This window comes from Wyeomyia smithii, chromosome 3 (assembly GCF_029784165.1).
Source record: "Wyeomyia smithii strain HCP4-BCI-WySm-NY-G18 chromosome 3, ASM2978416v1, whole genome shotgun sequence".
In the NCBI taxonomy this organism is placed as follows: Eukaryota; Metazoa; Arthropoda; class Insecta; order Diptera; family Culicidae; genus Wyeomyia; species Wyeomyia smithii.
In genome coordinates this window covers 122,700,228-122,727,848 of record NC_073696.1, presented here as the reverse complement: position 1 = coordinate 122,727,848, position 27,621 = coordinate 122,700,228, and the positions used below count along the sequence as shown (strand labels likewise).

At 36.3% G+C, this 27,621-nt stretch overlaps 1 protein-coding gene across 11 annotated transcripts in view; it reads right to left on the bottom strand.

Moving 5' to 3' along the window:
• LOC129726573 (cytohesin-1) overlaps positions 1-27,621 on the bottom strand; it is an 80,129-nt gene that overhangs the window by 30,691 nt on the left and 21,817 nt on the right. For 3 of the 11 annotated variants that reach the window (XM_055683436.1, XM_055683435.1, XM_055683438.1), the window contains exon 1: positions 25,155-25,634. The exons of 1 other annotated variant lie outside the window; for it this stretch is intronic. The gene's annotated coding sequence lies outside the window, so the exon portion shown is untranslated. Of the gene's footprint in view, positions 1-24,582; positions 24,907-25,154; positions 25,635-27,621 lie in introns of those variants that run through there. 7 more of the 11 variants (XM_055683439.1, XM_055683437.1, XM_055683440.1 and 4 more) reach the window with 4 other exon arrangements.

The following is a 27,621-nucleotide window of genomic DNA, read 5'->3' as shown; positions in this document are numbered from 1 at the left end:
GAGGGGTCTCATACAAATGAAACACAAATTCATGCACATCTCGGAAACTAACCAAGTAAATGGAACCAAATTTTGCAGGTGGATGATTTTAGGGGTAACAAAATCATCCATAAAGGTTTGACACCCTTCCCTCTTCTGGAAGGGAGGGGTCCCATACAAATGAAACACAAATTCATGCACATCTCGAAAACCAACCAAGCAAATGGAACCAAATATGGCAGGTGGATGTTTTTAGGGGTAACAAATATATCCATAATGGTATGACACCCCTCCTTCTACTAAAAGGGAGGGGTTCCATACAAATGAAACACAAATTCATGCACATCTCGAAAACTAACCAAGTAAATGGAACCAAATTGGGCAGGTGGATGTTTTTAGAGGTATCAAATATATTCATAACAGTTTGACGCCCCTCCCTCTTTTAAAAGGGAGGGGTCCCATACAAAAGAAACAAATTTCGCACAGCTCGAGAACCAATCCACCAAATAGAACCAAATTTGGCATGTAAATGTTTTTAGAAGTATTAAATATGTCTATAATGGTTCGACACCCCTCTCTCTTATGTTAGGGAGGGGTTAAAACAAATGAAACACAAATTTCTGCACATCTAGAGAACTAACCAAATAAATGGAACCAAATTCGGCATGTGAATATTTTTAGGGGTAACAAAGATGTCGGCGACTTTAACCAAAATGGCGCTCAGAGGCCAGAAATGGTCTCCAAATGCCATTTTAAAATCCAATATGGCGACCTACGGTTCCTAAACAACAGTGGCAAATGACCAAATAACACTCAATATGGGAATTTCCGGGATTGTTATGATGCACTGAAGCCACGAATCGACCTCAGACAACATTATGAATTGTAAGATTACGACTTCCGGTGAATGGGAAACTGCCGAAAATGACCAAGTACCACCTAATATGGGTGTTTTTTTTTAACCAGAATGACGCTCAGAGGCCAAAAATTGCCTCCAAATGCCATTTTGAAAACCAAGCTGGCGACTTCCAGTTTCTGAAAAACAGCGGCGAATGACCAAATATGGGTATTTCCGGGATTGTTATGATGCCCTGAAGCCACAAATCGACCCCAGACAACATTTTGAATTGTAAGATGGCGACTTCCGGTGACTGGATAAAAGACGAAAATGACCAAATACCACCTAATATGGGCGTTTCTTTAACCAGAATGACGCACAGAGGCCAGAAATTGTGTCTGAATACCATTTTGAAATCCAAGATGGCGACTTCCGGTTTCTGAAAAACAGCGAGATACGATCAAATACCACCCAATATGGGTATTTCCGAAATCGTGATGATGCATTAAAATTACAAATCGACCTCATTTTGAGTTGTAAAATGGCAACTTTTGGTGCCTGGATAACTGCCGAAAATGATCCAAAAACAACCAAATATGGGTGTTTCTTCAACCAGAATGATGCTCAGAGGCCAGAAATTGTCACAAAATGTCATTTTGAAATACAAGATGGCGACTTCCGGTTTCTGAAAAATAGCCGAAAATGACCAAATACCACCCAATATGAGTGTTTCTTCAACCAGAATGACGCTAAGAGACCAGAAATTGTCTCCAATCACCATTTTGAAATCCAAGATGACGACTTCCGCTTTCTGAAAAACAGCCAAAAATGGCCGATTTCCATCCAATATGAGATGCTTCGATACCAGAATGATACACAGAAGCGAGAATCGACCACAGACACCATTTTGAATTCTAAAATAAGGTGACTTCCGGTTTCTGGAAAAAACAGCCGAAAATGACTAAATAACACCTATTATGGGTGTTTCTTAACCAGAATGACGCTCAAAGGCCAGAAATTGTCTCCAAATGCCATTTTAAAATCCAGGATGGTGACTTCCGGTTTCTGAAAAATAGCCTAAAGTGACCAAATACCACCCAATATGAGTGTTTCTTTAACCAGAATGATGCATGAAGCTAAAAATTGACCTTAGACACCCTTTGTAAGATGGTAGCTTCTGGGAAACAGCCGGATACTACTACATATGAATATTTCCATAATCGAAATAATGTATAGAAGCCAAGCATTGACCCTGGACACCATCTTGAATTCGAAGATGACCACTTTCAGTTTCTGAACAACAACGAAAATAATTGAATAACACCCAATAGAGGTGATGTACTAAAGGCAAAAAACGAGGATGTTGTCATTTTGATAAAACCAATAATTTCAAACGATTTAAACAAATCCCACGAAATCAATGAATTTGGAATGCTAAAAATTATTAAATTAAACACAAAAATAGGCGGGACGAAGTTTGCCGGGTCAGCTAGTTAATTATAAAAGACAGTTGAAACAAACAACGAAAATAATAACAAGGAAATAAAATTTATAAATAATTCACAAATGGAAGTCGATTTTCATTTCCAAAATTTTTTTCTACTTCAAATATTTCTAATATTTGTATTTCAAATATTTCTAATATTTGTATTTCAAATATTTCTAATATTTGTATTTCATATATTTCTTTTCACAACTTTTGAACCACTTCAATCATAATAATTCATCAGCTAACCTTCAACTAGCTCGTTCATCTGATATCAGTATTGTCCAAATCGGTTGTGTAGTTTTTGAGATAATGAAGTTTCGTGATTTTCACATTTTGATACATTACAGACGAAGTTACAGTCTGATTACAGTGAACTCAATAGGGTGTTATGAGGCAGTTGGATCTTTCATTTGACACTAATTTCGTGGAAATAGGTTAAGCCATCTCTGAGAAAAAAGAGTTTGTGGAAGTAGTCTTCGGAATATGTTTCTTTTTATAGCTGGATTTCATATTTTTAAACATAACAGGCAAAGTAAAAGTCCGATTGCAAAAAAAATCAATCGGTTCTCATGGGGCAACTAGACCTTCCATATGACACTGATTTTATGAAAATCGGTCCAGCCATCTCTGAGAAACATAAGTGAGATTAAATAGTCTACAGAACACTTTTCTTTCCATAACTTTTGAACCACATGTCCAATCTTCATGAAATTCAAAAGTGAAGAGTGTTTTAGGTAGCCCGTTCATTTAAAATCAATTTCATTAAAATCGGTTGTGTACTTTTTGAGATAATGAACTAAAAATCAGATTACAATAAAATTTAATCTCTGAGAAAATCGAGTGAGATTGAAAAGTTGCACATACACACACACACATACAGAAAATGCTTAGCTCGCCGAGCTGAGTCGAGTAATATATATGACATTCTGCCCTTTGCAACACTTTTATACCTTCGGTTTTGCCAGTGATTACTATCGCTTTTGGTTCTATACTTTCTTCGGAGAAAGGCAATGGTAGAAAGGCCAAACATTCGAAGCAGCAGGGAATTCTCTTTTAAAATTTGATTTACCGTAGACTTACGTTAAAAAATATGACTAATCTAACGTTGACGGGTCGTTTTCGACCCATGTATGTTTTGTATGGCAACCTATGGAGGAAATGATGAAATATGGGAAATACATATTATTCAAATCGTCTTTTCCATGAAACTTAACAAATTCTGAGAAACAACGAGTTTCTTCACTTGATGTTGTTCCCTAACTCGATATTGTACCCTAACGTAGGTCTACGATTAAAATTAGTATCTAATAGCTTGAAAATGGAACTATAAATCAAATAAAAAAACAAATTCCAAAAAGAAACTATATTAAAGTTAATTTAGAATGCATAAAAATTCTCGTAGCTTCAAACATCCGGAAATACTTCGAAAGGCTTAAAAAAATAAAAGAGAATTCAGCTCACAGCTTAGTTGAAAGTGCCTTGAGGCGTTACAGTGTGACAGTGAAGATTATGAAAAATGATTTCAAATTATCCTGAAAAAAATCTAAAAAATACTTCTGCTAACGAGAGAAAACTAAAAAAAATCATATATCCTGTTTACCTTAAACTCTTGAGAGGTTCTTAACATGTCCGAAGAACCTTTCTACCAAAATGAAGAGGTCCACATGTATCTCGAATATGGCTGACAATGATTTTAAAACCAGAATATCTGTAAAATTTCCAGCGTGAGTCAATGCATTTTTTGGCCGATTACCATTTTTGCGGAACAAAAACGTGTCCACGTGGGCATTTCAATTATCAACTCACCCACTCCCATGGACAAAGTGGACATTTACGTACCAACTACCCCCCCCCCCACCCCTCAAGTTTTCTACGAGGAATTTGGTCAGCCACTCATGAATGGCCCAGGGACATCTAACTAAACGCCGTTCAACTGTTCAAAGGTTGATCCAACAGGAGTCAAAGAAGGATTTTTTGCTGACAGTACCAGGTGATGTTTTATTTTATGAACTACATGTTTGTAACTTTATTCGATCATTGAAATTCGACAATAAATTGCATATGAATAAGTCCGTGGAAATTGATTGGCACTTGAGTGTTTACGTAATTGTTCAATGAACTCATATCAACATGAAGCATAAGACAACATATTTTTCAATAGAGAGAACAGGTGTACCCAAACGTGGAATCAAGTCTCCCCTGTTCTGAGATTTTTCTCTTGCAAGGCAAAGCAAAGCCTTGGTGCTACATTCCGATTCGGAACTCAATCTTCTGTTCTATTTATACACAGACTTTGCAAAGAACTGTTTAGTGTAAAGGACGATTGCGGGGCTAGCGCTACGTTCCTACTGACACTAACAGTCTTCACCGACCCGGGACTCGAAACTAAGACGACTGGCTTATTAGGCCAGTGTCATACCTCGAAACCGACTGGGATATTTCTCATTTTGCATATTTTACAAAAATGCTCATTGCTTCTTTTGAAGGCAAAATAATTAAGAGGCTTTTTTATGTTAATTAGACACTATTAGTTAAGTAGACACAGTCTATCCAAATCTACAACTGAAACTTATTTTCAAATCGGTTTCTTACAAATATAATGAAAACAAGTAAAGAGAATCAACTCTTCCCAGTCTCTCCTGCTTATGAGAAGAAAGTCATATACTGGGATCAGTTTGGCGTACCACTTCATCTGATTTCAATTTATTCCGATTCATGGAGCCTGGCTTGACTGATTTGTTATTTATAGGATGGATATTGTCGTTCATTTTTATTACATTACTCCATATACATAATTACAGCTTCGGCCTTGCGACGGGTAAAAAATATGCACTTTGATTTCATTGCTTTGACGCGCTTCGGATAAGCTATGCTTGAAAGCTTTTTCGTTTCAAAGCAGTTGCACACACACGTACATTGTTTAAGAAAACATCACCCAGAACAACACACTCTAGTTTAAGTGAACATATTTTTATTTCGCAACTTATACCAAAAGTCTCATGTACCTTAAACTTTGAAGGAGTGTGCTTGGAAAAAAAATCTTGGCTATAATCTGACAGGATATGATTTGCTTTGTTTTTGAGTCAAATTACTGTATATGAATTTTAAAAGGATGAAATAAACCAATGTGAATATGAAGATTCTTGTATCATATCAATTATTAAAAAAAAATGATTTGATCTCATCAAACATAATCGAAAATGCGAACTTTCTAAACTTGAAGAAAAAACTAGTCCCCTCCCCTCTATGTAACAATAAGTAACGTTCGATATGACTACCACACCCCCCCCCCCCCCTAAAATGACGTAACGCTGAACAACCAGACCTCCCTCCAAGTTTATAATTTTGAGCAAACATTACTGTCTCAGCTAGCCCCCGTCTCCCCTATGTAATAATAAGTAACGCAGACTCAACTCCCCTCCCCCCTTCATGCGTAATTTGTGTACGACGCCTCATCAACAACAAATAACGAGATGTAAATAATCAATAAAAAGACACAAAGTGCACCATAAAAAAGGTCTCATCGGTAAATTTGACCGCTTTCGAATATACAATCTATTTATAGAGCATTTTTCGGACTCATTGTTGAGCCGGGTTATGCAACGCGCCATCATGTAAAAACCATTCGACTACCTGTATCCACAATTCGGGGCGTGACACGCAGTGGGTGCTTAACGGCGTAAAAGTTTCCCAATTTCCACACGTTTTATTGGACAGGCTACATACTTTTCCACTTTCTGCCCTAAAGGAGCAACGGCAAAGGGCAGAAGATGCGAACGTCATCGTTGATTTTCAAAAACTTCCAAATCTTGCTGCAGTCATCATCGCTGTGTGCTAATGCTTGAAAAACTTTGCCCATTAAAAGAAAGTAAATTGGCGAAATGAAGTACCATAGTACTTATTTGTTCTTGGGCCTAAAGGACAACGTTGTTGTTGCTACTCGATTAGTATAACGGTTTACATGCTGCACACGAAAATCCGTGCAAAGTGCTTACCGACCAATTTCTTGTTCTGTTCAGTGCAACCATTTCTAGAGTTGAATAGAGTTCTGATCGCAACATGCGAAGGCATTTAGCTTCTGTCGTAATTCGAATTTTAAAGGTGATGTTCATCTCATCTGCGTGCTTCTATTTAAAGAATTTATACTATATTTTTCAATACTTGTTGATTGCATACAGAATTGGAACAAATTGTACTTAAAATGAAAAATCAATCAATTCCAGAATAAACTACACGAAAGTCGCATTTTAAGCGGGGGATACGTGCCGCGTAGAAGGAAACCGCTAAAAAAACACTGTAAATTCCGGAATCCGCGTAAATTTTGGAGTCCGCGTAAAAAAAAACCGCATAAATTCCGGAATGCGCGTAAAAAAATACCGCGTAAATTCCGGAATCCGCGTAAAAAAACGCGTAAATTCTGGATTTCGCGTAAAAATAGCCGCGTAAAAGGCGACCTTAGTGTATTTTGAAAATGGGTTTCGTGAGGACGATATGTCTCCTACACTATTTATTATTATCATAATTATAATTTTGTTTCTATCATCGATCTTCTTTTGTCAGCCTTATCTCTTTTTCGCTCGCTTTCGCTTTCTGAAACCTTCTCTCTTTCAAAATTTTTTTTACTTCTTCTCTTTTTCATCTATTCTGCCTACATTTATTTTTCAATTTTCTGTTTATTCTATTTTTTTCTTTTCATATCTCTCTTTTTTTCTAGCTTCTTTTAATCTTTCTCCTTTTTATCTCTCTCCTTTATCTCTCCCTCTATCTTTAATCTCTCTCTTTAAAGTCTCTCTTTCATCTCTCTCTTTAATCTCTCGCTTTCTTCTCTTTTTTATATTTTTTAACTCTCTTGTAACTCTCTGTTTTATTTCTCTCTATTATCACTCTCTTTTATCTCTCTAATCTCTCTCTCTCTTATCTCTCTATTTTATTTCTCTCTACCTTATCTCGCTCTTTTATCACTCTCTCTCTATCTTTCTCTCCCTCTCAATCTCTCTCATTTCCTCCCTATCTTACTCTTTCTCTTTTTCTCTCTTATCTAACTCTTTTCTCTCGCTTTTTATCTCTTTCACTCTCTTATCTCGTTCCTTTATATATATATATATATATATATATATATATATATATATATATATATATATATATATATATATATATATATATATATATATATATATATATATATATATATATATATATATATATATATATAAAGGAACGAGATAAGAGAGTGAAAGATATATATATATATATATATATATATATATATATATATATATATATATATATATATATATATATATATATATATATATATATATATATATATATATATATAAAGGAACGAGATAAGAGAGTGAAAGAGATAAAAAGCGAGAGAAAAGAGTTATACGTGGAAGTCATATAAACAGTATCCGACAGTTTTATCCCATCCTCTCCTTGTGGCGTGCCACAAGGAAGCAACTTGGGGCCACCGCTGTTTATACTGTTTTACAATGACGTGGCAACACTTCTTGCGAATGGCGAAATAGTCATTTATGCTGACGATTTTAAAATACACCTTATCGTACACAATATATATATATATATATATATATATATATATATATATATATATATATATATATATATATATATATATATATATATATATATATATATATATATATATATATATATATATATATATATATATATATATATATATATATATATATATATATATATATATATCTTATCTCTCTCTCTCCCTCATCTCGCTCTTTTATCTCTCCTTCTCTCATCTCGCTTTTTATCTCTCATCCTCATCTCGCTCTTTTATCTCTTTCTTATCTTGCTCTTTCATGTTTCTCTATTGTATCTTTCTCTTGTCCCTTTTTTTATCTTTCTCTATCTCCTTTTCTTATTTTTCCTTCATTTATCTTTATTTTCTCTCTTTCATTCCCTCTTTTATCTAGTCATTTCTCATCTACATTATTATTTCACTCATTCCCTTGTTCTCTTATCCTCTTTTGCCAATCTATCGTTCTCTCTTGTGTATATTTTTCGAATTGTCAATCAATACCTTCCCAAAATAGCATTTTTAAATAGCTTTCCAAAAAAGAGCCGTGTTCCAAAAAGTTCAACCAATAGCACAAAATGGCATCTTTTGCCCATAGAAACGCCTATGCAAAGTTTCAGCCAAATATAAAATGACAAATTTAAAAATATTAAAACTGGGACAATTTTTGTGGAAATGCTCTATAAGCATACTTCGCGATCAACTCTCAGTATAAAGGTTCTTCTTTCTATGCTTGTAGGAATGGTGTGCGTCTAGGGATTCTCGATAGAATTAACAGTTGACTTCGGTCTTACGTGAGCAACTAACAGCTTTACGTGGAAGTCATATAAACAGTATCCGACAGTTTTATCCCATCCTCTCCTTGTGGCGTGCCACAAGGAAGCAACTTGGGGCCACCGCTGTTTATACTGTTTTACAATGACGTGGCAACACTTCTTGCGAATGGCGAAATAGTCATTTATGCTGACGATTTTAAAATACACCTTATCGTACACAATGAAACCGAATGCAGGGAACTTCAAACACTACTCGGTAACTTTGTTTCATTGGCGTAAGTCAGATTTCCTCGAGTTGAGCGAGTCGAAGTATCGCTTGATCTCATATCGGTGACTCCAAAGACCCACACACTTAAAATTTTTTGCCGGGTCTCGGTAATTTATTGCCGAGAACGGCACCACTGAGTGCTCGGTTAAAAAAATAATGACAGCTGTCATATTTTTTCGTGAATCTCGGTTCATCTAACTGAAATTTCGGCTCGGTAATATTTTGTGCCAAAACTTCAGTTAGGTTCAACCGAGATTTACGAAAAATGTGACAGCTGTCATTTTTACCTTTCTCCTAGAAAGGTATAGCAATCACTTGCAAAACCGAAAGTATAAATATGCTCCAAAGGGCCGAATGGCATATATCACCCGACTCAGCTCGACGAGCTGAGCATTTTCTGTATGTATGTGTGTGTGTGTATGTGTGTGTGTGTGTGTGTATGTGTGTGTATGTGCAGATTTTTATTCTCACTCACTTGTCTCAGAGATGGCTGGACCGATTTTCATGAAATTTATTGCAAACGAAAGGTCTTGTTGTCCCATAAGACCCTATTAAATTTCATTGTAATCGGATTCTTAGTTTAGAGGTTATGTATCAAAATGTGAAAACCATAAAACATCATTATCTCACAAACCTTACAACCGATTTGAACAAAATTGATTTCAAATGAACGGGCTTCCCGAAAAACCCTTAACTTTTGAATTTTATAAAGATTGAATTCGTGGTTCAAAAGTTATGAAAAGAAACGTGTTCTGAAGACTGTTTAATCTCACTCATATTTCTCAGAGATGGCTGGACCGATTTTCATAAAATCAGTGTCATATGGAAGGTCTAGTTGCCCCATAAGACCCTATTGATTTGTTTTGCAATCGGACTATTAGTGTTCCTGTTATGTTCAAAAATGTGAAATCCAGCTATGAAAAGGAAAATATTCCGAAAACTACTTGGACTCACTCACTTTTCTCAGAGATGGCTGACCCGATTTCCACAAAATTAGTGTCAAATTAAAAGTCTAGCTGCCTCATAAGACCCTATTGAATTTTACTGTAATCGGACTGTAACTTCGTCTGTAATGTACCGAAATGTGAAAATCACGAAACCTCATTATCTCAGAAACTAGAAAATCGATTTGATCAATATTTTTATCAGATGAGCAGGCCAGTTAAGGGTTAACTGATGAATTATGATTGAACACGTGGTTGCAAATTTTGGCTGCCCCATACGTTTCCATTTTATTTAATTATAATCGAACTTAAGCAACAGTTATGTATTATATTGTTAATAAAACAACGAAAGTCTATTATCTCAAAGATTACATGGCTTATTTGAACATAAATAGTGTCATACGAACGAGTCATCTCTCAAACTTACAAATAACAAACTTAATAACAAGTCAAATAACAAATCGACATCTCAACACAACACATTCTCGACTTTTGGCTTCTGTACATCGCCTTAATTCTGAATATATTCATATTGGGTGGTATTCGGTCATTTTCAGCAGATTTTCTAGCATCAATCTGACACCGGAAATACCCATATTGGGAGGTAGTTAGTTATTTTGGTTGTTTCACAGAAAATAAAAGTGGTCGTCTTTAAATTCAAAATGGTGTCCAAGATCAATGTTTGGTTTCTATGCATCATCTCGATTACGGAAATATCCATATTGAGCATTATTCGGTTATTTTCTACTGTTTCCTAGAAGTTGCAGTTTAGCAATTTAAAATGGTGCCTCAGGTCAATTGTTAGCTACATGCATCATTCTGGTTCCAGAGATACTTATATTGTTTATTTTAGGCTGTTTTTCCCAAACTGGTAGTCGCCATTTTGGATTTCAAAATGGTATTTAAGATAATTTCTGGCATCTTAGCGTCATTCTGGTTGGAAAAAACCTATTTTGGGTGTTATTCGATAATTTTCGGCTGTTTCCCAGAAACCGGAAGTCGCCAACCTAGAATCCAAAATGGGGTCTGTGGTCGATTTCAGCTGCTGTGTATCATTCTATCCGGAGATACTCATGTTAGACGGAAATCAGCCAATTTTATCTTCTGTCCATCTTTCTGGTTCCGGAGATACTCATATTTAATGGGAATCGTCTATTTCAGACCGTTTTCCAGAAACCGGAAATTGCCATTTTTTTCAATTCAAAATGTTGTCTGAAGTCGATTTGTGGCTCCAGTGCATCATTACGGTTCCGGAAATACCCATATTTGGTGGTATTTGCTCGTTTCCACTGTTTTTCCGAAACTGGAAGTCGCCATTTTGGGTTTCATAATGCAGGGTGGCCACTCATTTTACATTTTCGAGTTCCCGCATTTTTCCCGACTTTTTCCCGCATGATTGCAAGAAATTCCCGATTGTCAGAAACGGTAACTAGGTTATGTTCTACCGACGGTTGAACGTCAATTTTTGGACCCTAAATCGGAAGCTCATATCATTTCTACCGAATTTGCTCGGGACATTCTACACAAACAGTTGATTAGTTACATAAAATGCAACCTTTGCCTTCCCATGGTAGACAGGTTGAATACAATTTCTGCGGTTTTCTCAAATTTGCAAATATCCCATTAAGCAGTCAATAATCGTGTTAGCTATTTTGTTTCTTCGTTGTTCAAATCATCGGGAAAAGTCGTGGGAAATTAAGGGTGAACAAGAAACTACTTAACCTAAGAGTAATGAATATTTTGATTGAATTGATTATTTAGGGAATAAAACTTGTGACATCGATTTGCGTTTTTTTTCTCAAATTAAAGATATTTTTTACATTAAGGAAAAATACTGCGATTTAACTGTATTTCGTTTATCACGAATTACATAAATTCTGAAAACTTCAGAAGTGCATTCACAACTTTTTCAGTATTTTGATTTGCTATTTCATCAAAGTTGCATCTCGCTGGTTATCTGCCAACATCTTCAACTTGTTTGCATCCAGCGCTCAAAATGGCCAAGCTGATAAAAAAAATGATATTAGGGGCCAACATTTTAAAATAAGTGATTTTAAAACTTAAAAAATAACCTGAAAATCAGAAAAATGATCTTAAATTATTATTTTTCAAATTAAAAGGCTGCACAAACTGTCTTGCAGAAACCGTTGGAAAGGGAACAAATTTATTTTTAACTTCGTTTAAACTTTGCAAGAAAAAAAAAGTTTCCCGAAATTTTCCCAAATCCTTATTAGGATTTTTTCTGAAGAATGTTTAGTTTTTGTTTCTCCATAATCATCAATAAAATATTTTTCGAAAATCAACTCTTTGAAATGTTTAATTTAAAATATTTTTAATACTCAACTACTGCCAACAACTTTGCCGAAAACATCGCACCAATCAAACAAATCGTTCTGGTTTCGAAAAAAAAACTTTCAGAAATTTTAACTTCTTCCGTGTTCAAATAATCAACGTTGTAACATTTGGCAACTTAGAACTCAAAGCTTTTTGAGATATTCAATATTTTTTTTCAATAGAACTACTATCTAAAGCTTTGCCGGAAACATCACACCAATCTAGCTAATTATTTTGGCTTTTAAAACATTTAAAGTATTTTTGTTTATTGGCCACAGATTTAGCAGCGGTGCACAGGGCGATTGCAGCGCTACGATCCCGCAGACACTAACAGTCTCTCTCGAGCCGAGACTCGAACCTACGACGACTGACTAGTTAGGCCAGCATCGTACTCTAAGGCAAGTTGCAATACGAAAAGCATGTAAAAAGTCGTAGGAAGAAACAAATAAAATAAATAAAATGTTTTCTTGAAAAATCTCTAAAACGATAATATTGTTTTCTAAGGGTATTTACATCAAAAATAGTTTTTTTACAATCGAATTGTATAATTTACAAAAAAAATACGAGTTTGAAATATGTACAAAAATTGTTTTTTCAAAAAATTTCAAAATAAAGTTTGCTTTATTTTGTGGCAAGTTTGTAATGTTTTTTCAATTAACTGCTTCGCATAGCAAGCTCGTCCCAAACCCAAAATTTCACCAGCATTGAGTTTCTAAGCGGAAATGGTAGCTAGCTTCGCTAGAGTTCACCAAATATTTCTTCAAAAAGACTAGATGTAATAAAAATCTATTTGAAAAACTTGAGAATCAGAACTGTGTGCCACTTATTTTATCCTCAATTTGTTTATTCAAATAACTACTAATAACTAGTAATGTTACCTATGGCAATGAAAACCATCATACAGTAAACCAGTGCTTTTAATGCAAAATATTATAGCTTTAAGTTACATTTAGTTTCAGCTCGTAGTCGGCAGCGAGGATAAAAAATTTGCTTTTAGTTATTAAGATACTTTAGAAAGTAAGCTACCAGATATAATTGGCGCCGTTAAACATTAAATTGTATTTGTGCCGTGTCAAATAAATTATAGATGAACAAAAAAAAAAAAAAAAACTAGTAATGTTAGTAAGATTGTACAGTGAAACTTATTTTGCATTGCTCTTAGAAAATGAAACAGTTTCTATTGTACATATGAGAATTCATGATTGATTCTCTCACTAAAACGTTTTCTCGATAAACTGGCAACTTCTATTCCCAGAATCCGGACCGGTTGTCGACCCCGGTTTCAATTCGCTTTACCATCTTGAGAAGACCTACAGAGTTCATTCAATTTTTGTAGATAACACTAGATTTCGACGTTTTATGCTATTCTAAAACATTTGGAGTCAAAATTTATTTCATTTGAAAAGCAGGACCGATAAAAGTAGTCAGCTGGTCAGCGGGTCAAAAAAAGTAAGTTTAGTGACTTTTTGGTTAAAAAATTGACTACTGAAGAAAAATGGGATCAACTTGCACTTTCAACTTCTTCATCATTTGTAAATGCATCATACACAAAACTTTGAAAAAATCTTGGTAACAAAATCCCGATTAAATAAAAAAATTCCCGACTTTTTCCCGCATTTTTCCCGATGTAATTCAATTCTCGACTTTTTCCCGCATTTCCCGTTTTCCCGATTGAGTGGCCACCCTGCATAATGACATTTGAAGACAATTCCGATCGATTTTAGCTCCTGAATATCATTCTAGATCCGGATATTATTATATTGGGTGGAAATCAGCCATTTTGGGTGTTTTCCAGAAACCGGAAGTTGCCATCTTACAATCCAAAATGTTGCCTGAGGTCGATTATGGAACAAATTTGTTACCACTAAAAACATTCACCTGCCAAATTGGGTTCCATTTAGTTGGTTAGCTCTCGAGATGTGCAGAAACTTGTGTTTCATTTGTATGGAACCCCTCCCTTCTAGAAAAGGGAGGGGTGTCGAACCATTATGGACATATTTGAAACCCCTCAAAACATCCAAATGCCAAATTCGGTTTCAATTGCTTGGTTTGTTCTTGAGTTGTGCAGAAATTTATGTTTCATTTGTATGGGACCCCTCCCTTCCAGAAGAAGGAGGGGTTTCAAACTATCATAGGAACCTTTATCGGCACCAAAAACCCCTACATACAAATTTTCACGTCGATCGGTTTGGTAGTTTTCGAGCCTGGATCAGACAGACAGACAGACAGACAGACCGGACTGCATTTTTATATGTAATCTATATTTTAAAACCTTAAGAGTGAATATACATTTATTGGATTGAAGCGTTCATCTAAATTTATTGAAACAAATAAAAGTTTGAATGAGAAAGGCTGGGTCTGACCGCTAGGTGGATTAATTTAGGTTTTTGCCTTTCTCCTAGAAAGGTATAGCAATCACTGGAAAAACCAAAGGTATAAAAGTGGTCCCAATGGCCGGATGTCATATACCACTCGACCCCTTTCGACGAACTGAGCATTTTCTGTATGTATGTATGTATGTGTGTATGTGTGTGTGTGTGTATGTGCAACTTTTTTTTTTCTCACTCACTTTTCTTAGAGATGGCTGGACCGATTTTCATAAAATTAATTGCAAATGAAAGGTCTAGTGGCGCCATAGGTTGCTATTGAATTTCATTGTAATCGGATTTTTAGTTTAGAGGTTATGTATCAAAATGTAAAAATCACGAAACATCAATATCTCAGAAACCACACAACCGATTTCAATAAAACCGGTTGCAAATGATCGGGCTGTCTCTAAAACCCTTAACTTTTAAATTTCGTTATGATTGAACATATGGTTCAAAAGTTATGTAAAAAAAAGTTATCCTGAGGTTGTTTAAACTCACTCATTTTTCTCAGAGATGGCTGCACCGATTCCCACAAAATTAGTGTCAAATGAAAGGTCTAGTTGCCCCATAGGTTGCTATTGAATTTCATTGTATTCGGATTGTAACTTTGTCCGTTGGTCATAAAAATGTGAAATCACATAATGAAAGTAAACATATTGACTTTCTCTTAACGATCACTGGCTAATTAAAAGGTAGACAAATGATTGAAATGGCCGAATGTCATATACTACTCAACTCAGTTCGACAAATCGAGCATTTTCTGCATATATGCATGTATAGGTGTATATGTTTGTGTGTGGGTGTGAACGTGTGTATGTGCACCTTTTTTTCGCACTCACTTCTCTCAGAGATGGTCTGACCGATTCTTTCTATCTTGGTGTCAAATGAAGGGTCTGTTTGCCACTTAGGTTGCTATTGAATTTCATTGTAATCAAACTTTTAGTTTTGGCGCTGCGCCAGAATGTGAAAATCGCTCTTATATCTCAGAAGCTATGAACATAGTTGAATTCAAATTAATGGGCTGTTAAACCCTTAAACAATGACTTACATAATGTTTAAACATGTGGTTTGAAAGTTATAGAAAGAAACGTAACCCACCGGCTGTTTGAAACTACAGCTACGATCAAAATAAGTGGCCTCAACATGATTTAAATTTGATATTGTACTATTTCAATTTTTGCGGCCTTGCTCGGGATTGAAGTTGAAATTTAAAGCCACTTTTTGCCTTTTTCCTAGAAAGGTATGGTAATCACTGCAAAAACTAAAGGTATAAAAGTGCTCAAAAGGGCCGAATGTCGTATATGCGTGTGTGAGTGTAACGCTCTCCCAATCTAACTCGGTTTTCTCAGAGATGGCTGGACCGATTTCAATGAAATTAATTGCAAATAAAAGGTCTAGTTGCCCCATAAAACCCTATTGAATTTTATTGTAATCTGATTTCTAATTTATAGATTATGTATCAAAATGTAAAAATCACGAAACATCAATATCTCAGAAACTACACAACCGATTTGAATAAAATTAGTTTCATATGAACGAACTACTTAAAAAAACCTTAGCTTTTGAATTTTATGAAGATTGAACTTGTGGTTCAGAAGTTATGGAAAGAAACGTGTTCTGGAGACTATTTAATCTCACTCATGTATCTCAGAGATGGCTGGACCGATTTTCATAAAATCAGTGTCATATGGAAGGTCTTGTTGCCCCATAAGACCCTATTAACTTTTTTTGCAAACGGATTATTACTTTGCCTGTTATGTTTAAAAATGTGAAATCCAGCTATGAAAAGAAACATATTCCGAAGACTACTTGGACTCACTCACTTTTTTTAGAGATGGTTGAACCGATTTCCACAAAATTAGTGTAGGCTAGTTAGGGGTTAACTGATGAATTATGATTGAACACGTGGTTTCAAAGTTTGGCTGCCCTTTACGTTCCCTTTTCATTTGATTGTTATCAAACTTAAGCAACCGTTATGTATTAAATTGTTAAAACAACGAAAGTCTATCAACTCAAGTATTACACGACTTATTTGAACATAACTAGTGTCATACAACCGAGTCATCTCTCAAACTTACAAATAAACTTCATAACAATTTGATATGCTGTTTAAAAGTTTTGGAAAGAAAAGAAATTCAAAGACTATTCAACACTATACCTGCTTTGATCAATATATATGGCCTCAACATGATTTAAATGTGGTATCGTATGTATTTGAACGTTCCCGGTATCGCTCGTGATTAAATTGTTCGAAATTAATAGTCATTTCTTTTATTTCGCTATTTCTTAAGCACTAACATTACGTCAAATTTCATATTTTATACTTCAATTACAACATCAATATTTAAGAACCCAAAGAGTGAATATAGTTTTATTGGATTTAAGCAACCATGTAAATCTATTTTTACAAATAATAAGTTTGAATGAGAAAGGCTGAGTCTGACCGCTAGGTGGATTAATTTAGGTTTTTTTCTAAACGAACACTCAGTGGTGCCGTTCTCGGCAAAAATTACCGAGACCCGGCAAAAAAATTTAAGTGTGCACTCTCTGCAACTACATCAAACGTTGGCTTTGACATAATAAAACGTGTTTTAAAGAAACCTGTGACCGAAATTGCCATCATTGAACCCATTAACAATTTATTGGTCAAACACCGCTTAACAGTTATCCTGTCAAATATTGGTCATTGTAACTGCCTGGAATCATTTAACTGTGTGCCTTTTTTGAAGTAGAATACTTCTCTCAGGAAGTTCGGCTACATAGGGATGTGAAATGAAATCTAAAACCGAAAAAAATGAAAAATATGTCCAATTTCAAATGCTAATGAATCGGTTAGTATTCGATGGATTTCCTTCGTTCTTGCAGCAATAGATTGGAAAATCTTCTAAGATTCTTCCCAAAAGAAGATAATTGTAATTTTATTATTCACACTATTGGACTATCGAAAATAGTCAAGCCTTGTCGAAACGAAGAATTCTGCCTCTAATTGGTCGTTATATGATTGCTTCCCAAGCACGGTCGACAGAATCATATACCTTGTAATTGAAAACATGCTACTTGGCCTATATAAGAGCTTGTTTCAGCCGAAGTCGCTCATAATAGTTCTAGACAGCGACAACAACAGTCGCCCTTCCTTAGCAGCAGCACTAGCCCTGTGGTTGATCACCACGTCTCAGGAGCAGCGCGGTTCTTCTCAGCATGTGTCGCCAGACTGCCTTTATCCCCCCCGTGTTGGGGCAGCATGAAGATTGCCATCAGGAAATCCAATTTTGAAAATCCAAATGCCTTTTTCAAGGCAAATAAACAAGTTATTGAAAGTTAATAATTTTTGAAAACGCAAGCAAGTATTCTGTGTTGAATTCTAGCAATTTAAATCTGTTGCACCCGTCTAATTTACTGAATGTGAAATAGCTTCGACAGTGCATGTTGTCCGGGTATCTTAACTCCCGCACTGTTAGGGCAGCTCAAAGGTTGCGATCAGCAACCGATTTTGAACCGCAAAATGCCTTTTTCAAGGCAAACAAACAAGTGATCGAACGTTAATAATTTTCTGGCAACAAAACAAGCAGACATTCTGTGCGGGATGCAATCAAATTCTGTTGTAGTTGTCTAATTTTTACTTTATTGAGTTAACCCCCCACGGTAGGTGCAGCGCAAAGGCTGCGATCAGCATAACCGACTTTGAATAACAATCTGCCCTGTTAGAACGCGTTTACAAAAACAGTTAGGCCTCTGCCGTGGTGAACGCGAACGCGAGCGATGGGGCGAGAAACTTGCCGTAGGTAATAAACAACTCTCTTTACGGGTGTTCGGCATTCTGGATTTTGGCAATCAAAACTTCTGCTGGCTGTCTGATTTTCAGTGTGAAAACAGCCTTCAACTTTGTTGTCAGAGTGCCTGACTACGATTTGGTAATATTGTTTGAGTTGAATGTTTACAAAATTTTACAATATTCCTCTTTCTCCCATTCAATAAAACAGGTAATACGATTCCTTCGTCATACGCAAGTTCACCATAACTCCCGCTATCGGCGTAACACAGAGATGCAATCAGCGTCATATCCGATTTTAAATTCAACAACAAACTGTCATTTTTAGGACAATCAAACAAATGAATTGAAGATTTGATATTTTCTCGTTCTGAGCTTGAACCAAAAGTTAATTATCCTAATTTGAATTCACATGGACATATACTCTGACTGTTGAAACTTGTTTGCGCCGCAAAGAGTTTGTTCTTTTCGTGTCCAGTGAGGTCGTATTTATATGAGCAAACTGAAATTGAGTAGTACTTCAACTTCATTTGCACAGAATTTTCAATACTGCCAATGAGCGGTCAACATTTATTTGCTAGGAAAAATGACTGACATGCAAGCAGCCGGGTTATCTTTCTTGTAAAAGTATTCTACTTCAACCTTGCGGTCGTGGCTTTGCACACAACCCTTCTGTGATTTTTCTGGAATTCAGCGCGAAGCAAGAGTCAAGTAGGGGGATGCGAGGGAGCCTGAGAATAAACCCTTGCGTAAGACCTCTGACACTGAACGGATTCTAGAAAGATTCGATTCGAATTAATGACCAATCGCATGTTAAAGCGGACTCTGTAACTTTGAGACTACGAGCTTCCCTTGTAAAATTTATAAGGGACAGAGGATATAGGGGCTTATTACGGGAGTCACTTCACGGTGAGATGACAACCGTATACGTACGGTGAAAGTGATTCCCATTTGATTTGCACGCGTCTTTTTTCACCGTGAGATTTTTTCACTTCGTTCTCACCGTGAGATGACATCCGTAATAAGCCCCAATCTCTTTCGCGAGGGATTGCGTAATGATCGGCATTATGTACCTTTTATTGAATTATGAATAAAGAATCTATTGAAAAATCTAGATATAAAAATTATGTAATCCCGATTAGTGATTCAAAAAAATCTCGTTTTTTTTTATTTCTTTTATTTGAAATAAATTATAGTTCGACCGTTTACGAAAAATTCTTGCAACTATTTCTGTAGAAATTTTTTTTGCAGTCCTTGAATAATTAAGAAATTTTCATAACATAAATTCGTATGAATTTTGTTGCGAAAAGAACGACGAAGGTTTTCAATTTCTATTTTTAGCATTACGTAACACGTATAAAAATAAAAAAAAAACACTTGTTATAACTCCACTCCGTTATGTATAATATTTTTTCCCGGAGATGAGACTATGACTATTTTATGAAGGCTATTTTATGAAGCCTGAAAACATACTTTTGCTTGTTGAACGATAATACCCGCGGTCTAGTTCATTCAAAGACATATGTACTAAAATTAGCACAGGAAACATATTTCTCCCATAGTTTACTATACAATGAATAATACAATTGCAACTCCACTTCTAAGCAATGGCATAATCTGGAATTTGCACCCACCGGTGAATAAATATAAAATAAATCTACCACTTTTGTGCTGTATGTCTTCACAAGTACGTTGTTATTAGTATACAAAACGACTAAGAAAGCGACCCCGGCTCTTGAAATTGTATCCAATTGAGAACATAAGTGATAAACTGTTCTCAGAATCTACCGGGGAAGCAGACGTCATCTCTCATCCAGTGAATAATACTGGTGATCAAATACAATCTCTATCTATATTTGTAAAGACAATTTACAGCAATCTAAATCGTATTTGATTCGCCACTTTGCATAAAGTTTAAAATAACGCTATGACAAACGCTCTCGGCTGGTTAGCAAATGTGAAAATAGGTTCAGTGCTTCAGCAAACAAAAACGACGACTTTATTTACACACATCTGAGAATCTTTAATTTTTTTCCTTCCAATTTCAACACCATAACAGTTTATACAAATGCAAAAAAAAGACCGTTGGCATCGTTAGTTCCACTCTGTGAGATCAATATTCATGAAATTTTATCACAATTATCCTCTGCCAGACAGGCACGGCACTGTATCTGTTCCATCGACAGACAGTTAGATGTTCAACAGATCAGGGCATATCGAGTGACGTGCAGTATTTTAACCGAAAGGGCAAACGAAAGAATCCATCGTCATCTGAATGACATATGTGTACAAACCGCTTATTATGTGACACCCTGATCCAACGACAAACACACCCATCCATTCCAATGAGTTCATCAATGGACATAAAAGGCAGCCAGTCAAGTCAATCTATCAGGAATCAGTCCTCAAGCAAATATAAATATGCTGGTAGTAGGTACTTGATTCTATTCAAATAGGATTATCCATCGACAAACTTCTTGCTCGTAGGCAGAACGCGCGTGAGATGGCAGTCGCACTACCCTCTTGCTTCGACATCCTTCATGCACTCAACGAACAGCACGGAAGACAGACGAAATATGTGAAAATTTCTTCACCCAAACAATCACCCGGCACGCTTCAGGAATCTTAAACAGATCTCTTTTGAATAATGTTACAAACTGTGTCCTCTCTGTACGCTCGAGCCTCTTCCGAAGAGCAAGCATTATGTTGTGAACGGAGCAGAGACTAAATAAAGGTTTTCTAAATATGTTCACCATATCCTCTTGCACTTGGTGTAGATCGTGTGCTAGCTAGCTCCATCCCTTGAGGAACTTCTGTTAATAGATGGTGCAGCGCACAAAATAGCGTATAGACAACAGTGAACTACGGCGATGGAAATTTGTCTCCAGTTCGCAACAAGCAAGCGACATTTCAACACTTTCAGGTAGAGACATAGTGAAACTAAAGGTTTAATGAATGTGTTTAAATTGTGCATGCGGCTTTCTTCCTTTGCTCCGAAGAATAACATATTGAATTTACTGTATCAAATTGTGTACAGGTGGAATAAGTATATAAGACAAGTATGAACCAATTGCAAATTTAAATTGTGAACTATCATTATTCCGTGCAGAAACTCTACTCTACAGTTGTTTGTGATTAGATAATAACAGCAAGTAACGTGCTTGAAGGCCCGAGTACCGATTACGCACCCTATCAGCGTCGCTAGTTGACGGGTGAACTGAATTCGTATCGTTCGATCCACATTCACTGACACCTGAAAATCATGGGTTTTGTGCTACAACATATAAGTACTCCAACAGCAGGGAAAGTGTGAAATTCAAACATATTATTTTAATGATCAACCTGACAACTCTTTCTACAAGTTGGAAACAATTCAGTTCTCTAAAATTCGGTCATGGATCAAGTAAGATTCGATGGGACGGTAATTAAAACATAAACTTAGAAGTGACATTTACACATTCTCATTCATCGAAATTGGATGAACACCATGTACAAAAACACTGTCTTGATTGTATTCACTTCAAAAAGCGGTGAATAATCATAGCAGTAACTTATAAGATCGACACTTTGTAGTTCAGGTCCAAATTTTTTATGATTGAATATCGATTTTTTTGTGTTTCACCATGCTTGTGTGGTTATGAAAAGACGTGATAGGAAAAATGATTCAAATTATTTACCAATATTCGTGGACAATGTCATAGAACAAGAATCAATAAGCGTAAAACAATGTGAACGGATACACCTGCCAATGAAATGTACAGGAAAAAATGACCTTCGAAAAATTTTTTGAAAAAAATCGACTTTCTAAGACTTACTGAGGAGGACTGACATGAGCTGGGGCCAATGTAACGTATGGAAAAAAACGTTCTTCGAATTTCGTTCAGCTGTAGGGCTCAAATGTTTCGTATACTCCAAAAATGTCCTTATACAAAATTTCAACTCAATCGGACTTGGGGAAGTATTGCCTCAACGCGGACAAAGATTCACTTTTTTGACTAATGAAGAAAAGCAAGTAGTTTTGAGTTGAGGGATTTTCCAGCTCATTCCTACAAAAGTACTGAATTTGCAAGAGAAATGTCAGAAAAAGTTGATTGATGTTTAACACGCAAAAGTTAGATGGTGCGAAATCACACCAATATTGCGGAAGTTAGCACAATTGTTGACTAAGTTTGAGACCAGTACAACAAATGTGTATTGTTCATTACGCATTTGATGCTCTAGCGTTTTTTTTAATGTTTTAGATGGCTCCAATTAAAGAATTAACCGGTACTAGTATCGTCATGACGATTTTGTACTGGTATTGGAAATGTTTTCTAGAAGGCTGCTATCGTAGAAGCAGTGCAACCATAGCCGGATTTAGAGGGGTAGGTTCAGGGGGGCCATGGCCTCCGGGCTCCCACACTTTAAGGGCTCCCACAAAAGTTCACTTCTCATTTAAAAAATTTAAACTTCAGGTTTAAATAAAAACAAAACACTATACTTTTATAGTCTTTCTCCATCTTATATTTTGTATGACATATTCCTTTATTGAAATGTTGACAACTGAAAAGGGAGCTCCACGAGGTACTTGGCCCCGGGTTCCGCAATCCTAAATCCGGTCCAGAGTGCAACCAGCAATCAATACTGATAATTTTGGTACTGACTAGATCAATGTAAATATTAACTGATCGATTCATTTTCATGAAACCGATCATTAAAAAAGTCATCGTATCAATATCAATTAAAAAGACATTGGGTTTTTTCAAAACATTTTGCATTCAGGGATGAGGAGTAAACAGCGGTTTTTTGAGCGCCCAAAAACTGTTCGTTCACCCGAAAGCGAAGTTTACCGAAATATCACGATTTTTGTATATATGATATATTTTCCGATCTTAATCTTAGTTAATATACTTGTACAACTGTTGCGTTATGCATTTCATACGACTGTTGTGCGAAATTACATCAAAAGTTTTGTGAATCGAAATTAGTTGATTAAAGGCCCAAACACAATGCATACGTTTGCGTTGCGTTGACGTTAATTTGACAGAAAATGTACGGTATAACTGTCAAATTGCCGCAAACGCAGCCACAACGTATCCATTGTGTTTAGGCCTTCAGGATGGAACTTTTGCGTTCATGTTGTCTATCTGTAAATGTTTAACTTTCTTGCATTGGATTTATTTTATCACGAAAAGGGGCTATTCTCGTTTATTTAGGAATGCAAGTAGCAACAAAAAATAACTGATAGAAATGTCTTTGAACAAATCTAGAGAGCTGATGGTATCTACCATTCAGTTTGACAGATAAGAAAATCGCAACTATGAGCAGATAAGAAGGGACGTACAGGAAACGGGTTTGTTTCACAGCTTGTCCTTATCAGTGCATATAGTCTTGCCGTCATTCCAAACCGCCAACGGAAGGCACCGAGAGAATGTTTGAATACTTGCACATTGTCGCGCACTTCATTCGACTCCATGTGAGACCATATCGAACTTTGAAGCGTGCGACCATGGCGAACAATGAAACATATGTTTTGCGCTTTTCTTCTTGGCAGGGTACGCCGCAACACATATAGAAACTTGTCGGTTTTTTGAGAAAGACTGTGACTTCGGGGCTCGTGCGAACACACCAATTAAAAAAAAAGACGATAAAATAAATACAAACAATTTTAACTACTAGACGCAAACAGGAAATATACAAAAGTTATTCTTAATTTTTTTGCTATGCCATACCATTAGGAACAGCTTTTAGCCTAATAAACTTGACTTGTTTGTCAGTCATTAGACAACGTTTACGTTAAATGTAGTTTTCGGTCTTTTCACGAACCAAATTTATATTCCCACGTTTTCAAAAGGAATTTCTCCAATAGTTATACTAATGCCTCAATGATCAAGGTACAGTGTGCCACAGCAAAATGGTCATCACTGATAAGCAATTAAGTACCAACGTACACGTGTACATACTACCCAAGTACCAAAGGTGTAACGTTTCATGTGAGTGTTCGAGGTTCAACTGTATGATAAGCAGGTGAAGATAACGTAATTAGAGCTCCCTGATAACAGGCTGTTGTTGATCATTTTGCTTCTGAAGCTCCAGGCCATCTGGAGAATTCGCATGTACAAAACAGAAGCCTACCAACCAATCTTTTGCCTTCTACTGACAGAGTCTAACCCATAATTTACCCTGTTTGTGCCCAGTGCTGCGCTTATCCCGTTATGTATTGAATGAAATATTGGTTCCAACCAGTGAGCAATAATTTTCGCATTAGATATCGTACGAGTTATTTTTCACGATTCAAACGAATGTTGTTTAGGTTGAACATCTTCTCCGCGTTCGACACTGGTGCAGGAAAGATACTGCATGTAGAATCTTCGTTTTGCTCTTCACAGCATCCCATCACGAGCGGAAGCAGCAAGCAGCTTGGTCAAACTGACGATGACGTGATGTGACGATTTTGTATAAACAAATGGAATCGTTGAAAGGCACAATGCTGCATACTGATTCCGCACACCAACACCGAAGCGTGGTTCGATCTTTGTCAAAGCAAGTTGATAACTTGTATCTTCGTTCGAACTGAGCAAACGCGTGAATCACTACTGCTGCTTTGGGGTGAGTAATTTTAGCCAAGTTTTTCCCGAGAAGCGAAATATATTGCACCTACACTTCTAACACAAGGAAGAATCTTTTTCATTCAATTGCACCCGATAGTTACAGTGAATAATGACCGACAGTTGTCTGCTGACGGCTCTGCAATGATCTTCTTTTTCATATCATACTGCTTTTCGATTCATTTTGAATTCGACCTATGAAGATCTATCGCGGAATGAAACATAAACGGAAGACACATACGGAATTTTACTCGGCTTTTCATCCTACTCACAAGGCACATTTGTTGATTAAAACACTGAACAATTTCATTTTCATCACCATGTGAATAAACACCGGCACACAATTATTTTAAGCAAGCATTTTCTCATTTCGACGGCAGCTTTTACCGTGAAATATTGCTACAGGGCATTTTTTTCACAGGGGATATGCGAAATGCTAAAGCTGCACACGTAGTCGTATCGTAAGCCAAGCACGTGTGACGAATTCCGATAGTAAGGCACAATATTACGGCGAATGTTCGAAAAATACGCAACCCGCCACTAGTTACGAACGAACGACCTTCTATCTCGCGAATGGTTTAAACACTGAGAATAAATTTATCTAGAATTTAGACGTAGCACGACGAGGGCGACAAATTACGTCTACACAACGCTGCACCGGTCGCACGCTGAGCAACGACCAGCAAAAGCAACGGCGGACGACGACGACAACCACGGTACTACTTTACGTTTTTGTTGTGACTTCCCCGGCTCGCATACGGACAGGATGGTGGACCGGACTGTGGCCGGAGAGCGAGAGGCAACCAGAGTGTGAGAAAAAAAGCACAACACACAGAGTCAAGTTAACACCACCAGAGAATAGGAAAAATAACAACAACAAAATACATTGAACTTGGCCCGCCGCTAATACATACTGAATGTATACACGAACACGGTTGGGTTCTCTCTTTAAAGCTTTCCTAACATCCCTGCTGTTGTATACAATCCGTGTAGCTCAGAGTATAATATTTCTGGATTGCCTATTTAACTTGTAATCCTATTTCTAAGAAAAGTTATGGTTTCTTGTTTATAAAGTTGTAAATATTCACGCCGAAATAATGCATACATAACAATGTAATGAAAGTTTGGTTGTTAAACCAGAATATACGGGCAAAGCTTGCAGATATATTTAGAACAAAATTGGTAAAATCAATATCAACTGCAGTAGACGAGTCGGGCAAGGTCGCATAACGCGTCGTCTTCTCTAAAGTTGATCAATTTTAGGTTTGACATGAATCAAACTTTGATAAAACCACCACGGGCTTAGTTAATCCAGTTGGAATTCTTTTCGTGGTGTTGGTAACAGTATATATTCTCACAAATTAAAACTGCGACCTGTTTTAGATTATTTATTTGAATTTTTAGGAATTTTTGTTTCAGTTGAAAGATATATAATACTGATTGATTACAGCATATGTTTTGGAATAATTTTTGAACAGTAAGCTTCGTGAATTATCCAAACTCTTGCGGTACATTTTCCGTTTCATAACATAAACATTCATGTCAACGACCTTCTCGATAGAAACAAGCGATAAACTTCCAGCTCATAAACTGTTGTTTTTACTCTGAAACTGCTACCGGGAGAAAACATTTTCACCCGAAAAACAAGCTCCTGTCCAGTGTGCGGCGATAGAATGTAAGTTTAGAATTCTAGCCTTTTTGTCAGATTTCGAAACACGTCTCCTAACAGTTTGGCATCCAAGATGCTGTTTGAGTAGTGCAACATATAATGTTGAAAAATTGAGCTTACCTCTGAATGTCACGAAAAGTTTATTTGCGTTTGACATTTGAAGAGGTGAAAGATATGGATAAAAAAGCCCCACAAAAAACTACCTCAATTATGCTCCTTATTAGCAGTGCTGATAAAAGTCATTTTTCCCAGCAAAATTCTTCGAAAATTACAGCCTATCATTTTCAATTTTCACTTCCAATGATCGCAGCACTCTTTCAGATATTCTAGATTTTCGTCCTAATAACGTGCTGTTATACTCAGATGAAATAGATCGCGCGCATCGTTCACGGTTACGGAATAAAATTTGACGACAAATCCAACCAAATGATCTTCACTTCAAAGCGAAAAAGAAAAACAAACAGTCCACTCAACCAAAATGAACCTCACCGAAACACTTTTTCACTGACACTGACCGATGTCTTGACAATCTTCGTTAACTGATAAACTGATTTTGTTGTCTTGCTTCCATCGCATGAAATATAATGAGGTGTTTTGACAGTTCACTCCCATGCAAAAAGCGGGAAGGGAGAACTTTGAAAGGATTGTAAAAAAATAACGTTTATGGATGCTTTTTTCACTTTCACTCAAGAGTGTCAACAAATATCAACCCTGTAATATTAGTAAATCTGAAACCGGTTGGTAAATTCAAGCTGTAGTATCAATATAAAATTGAAATATTCTTCTTGTTCTTATCCAGCATTAGAGCCGAGGTGCCTGGTGCTGTTCTGTTTATTTGACACAGACTTCACAGTCAACTGTTAGTGTACAAGACAATTGCAGGGTCAAGCGCTACGATCCTACTGACATTAACAGTCTCCCTCAAATTGGAATTCGAACATGCGACGACTGGCTTGTTAGACCACAATGGTACCTCACGACCAACTATTTTATCACACCTTTTTTTTTTAAATTTGATAATCAAATTTATAGCACCTGT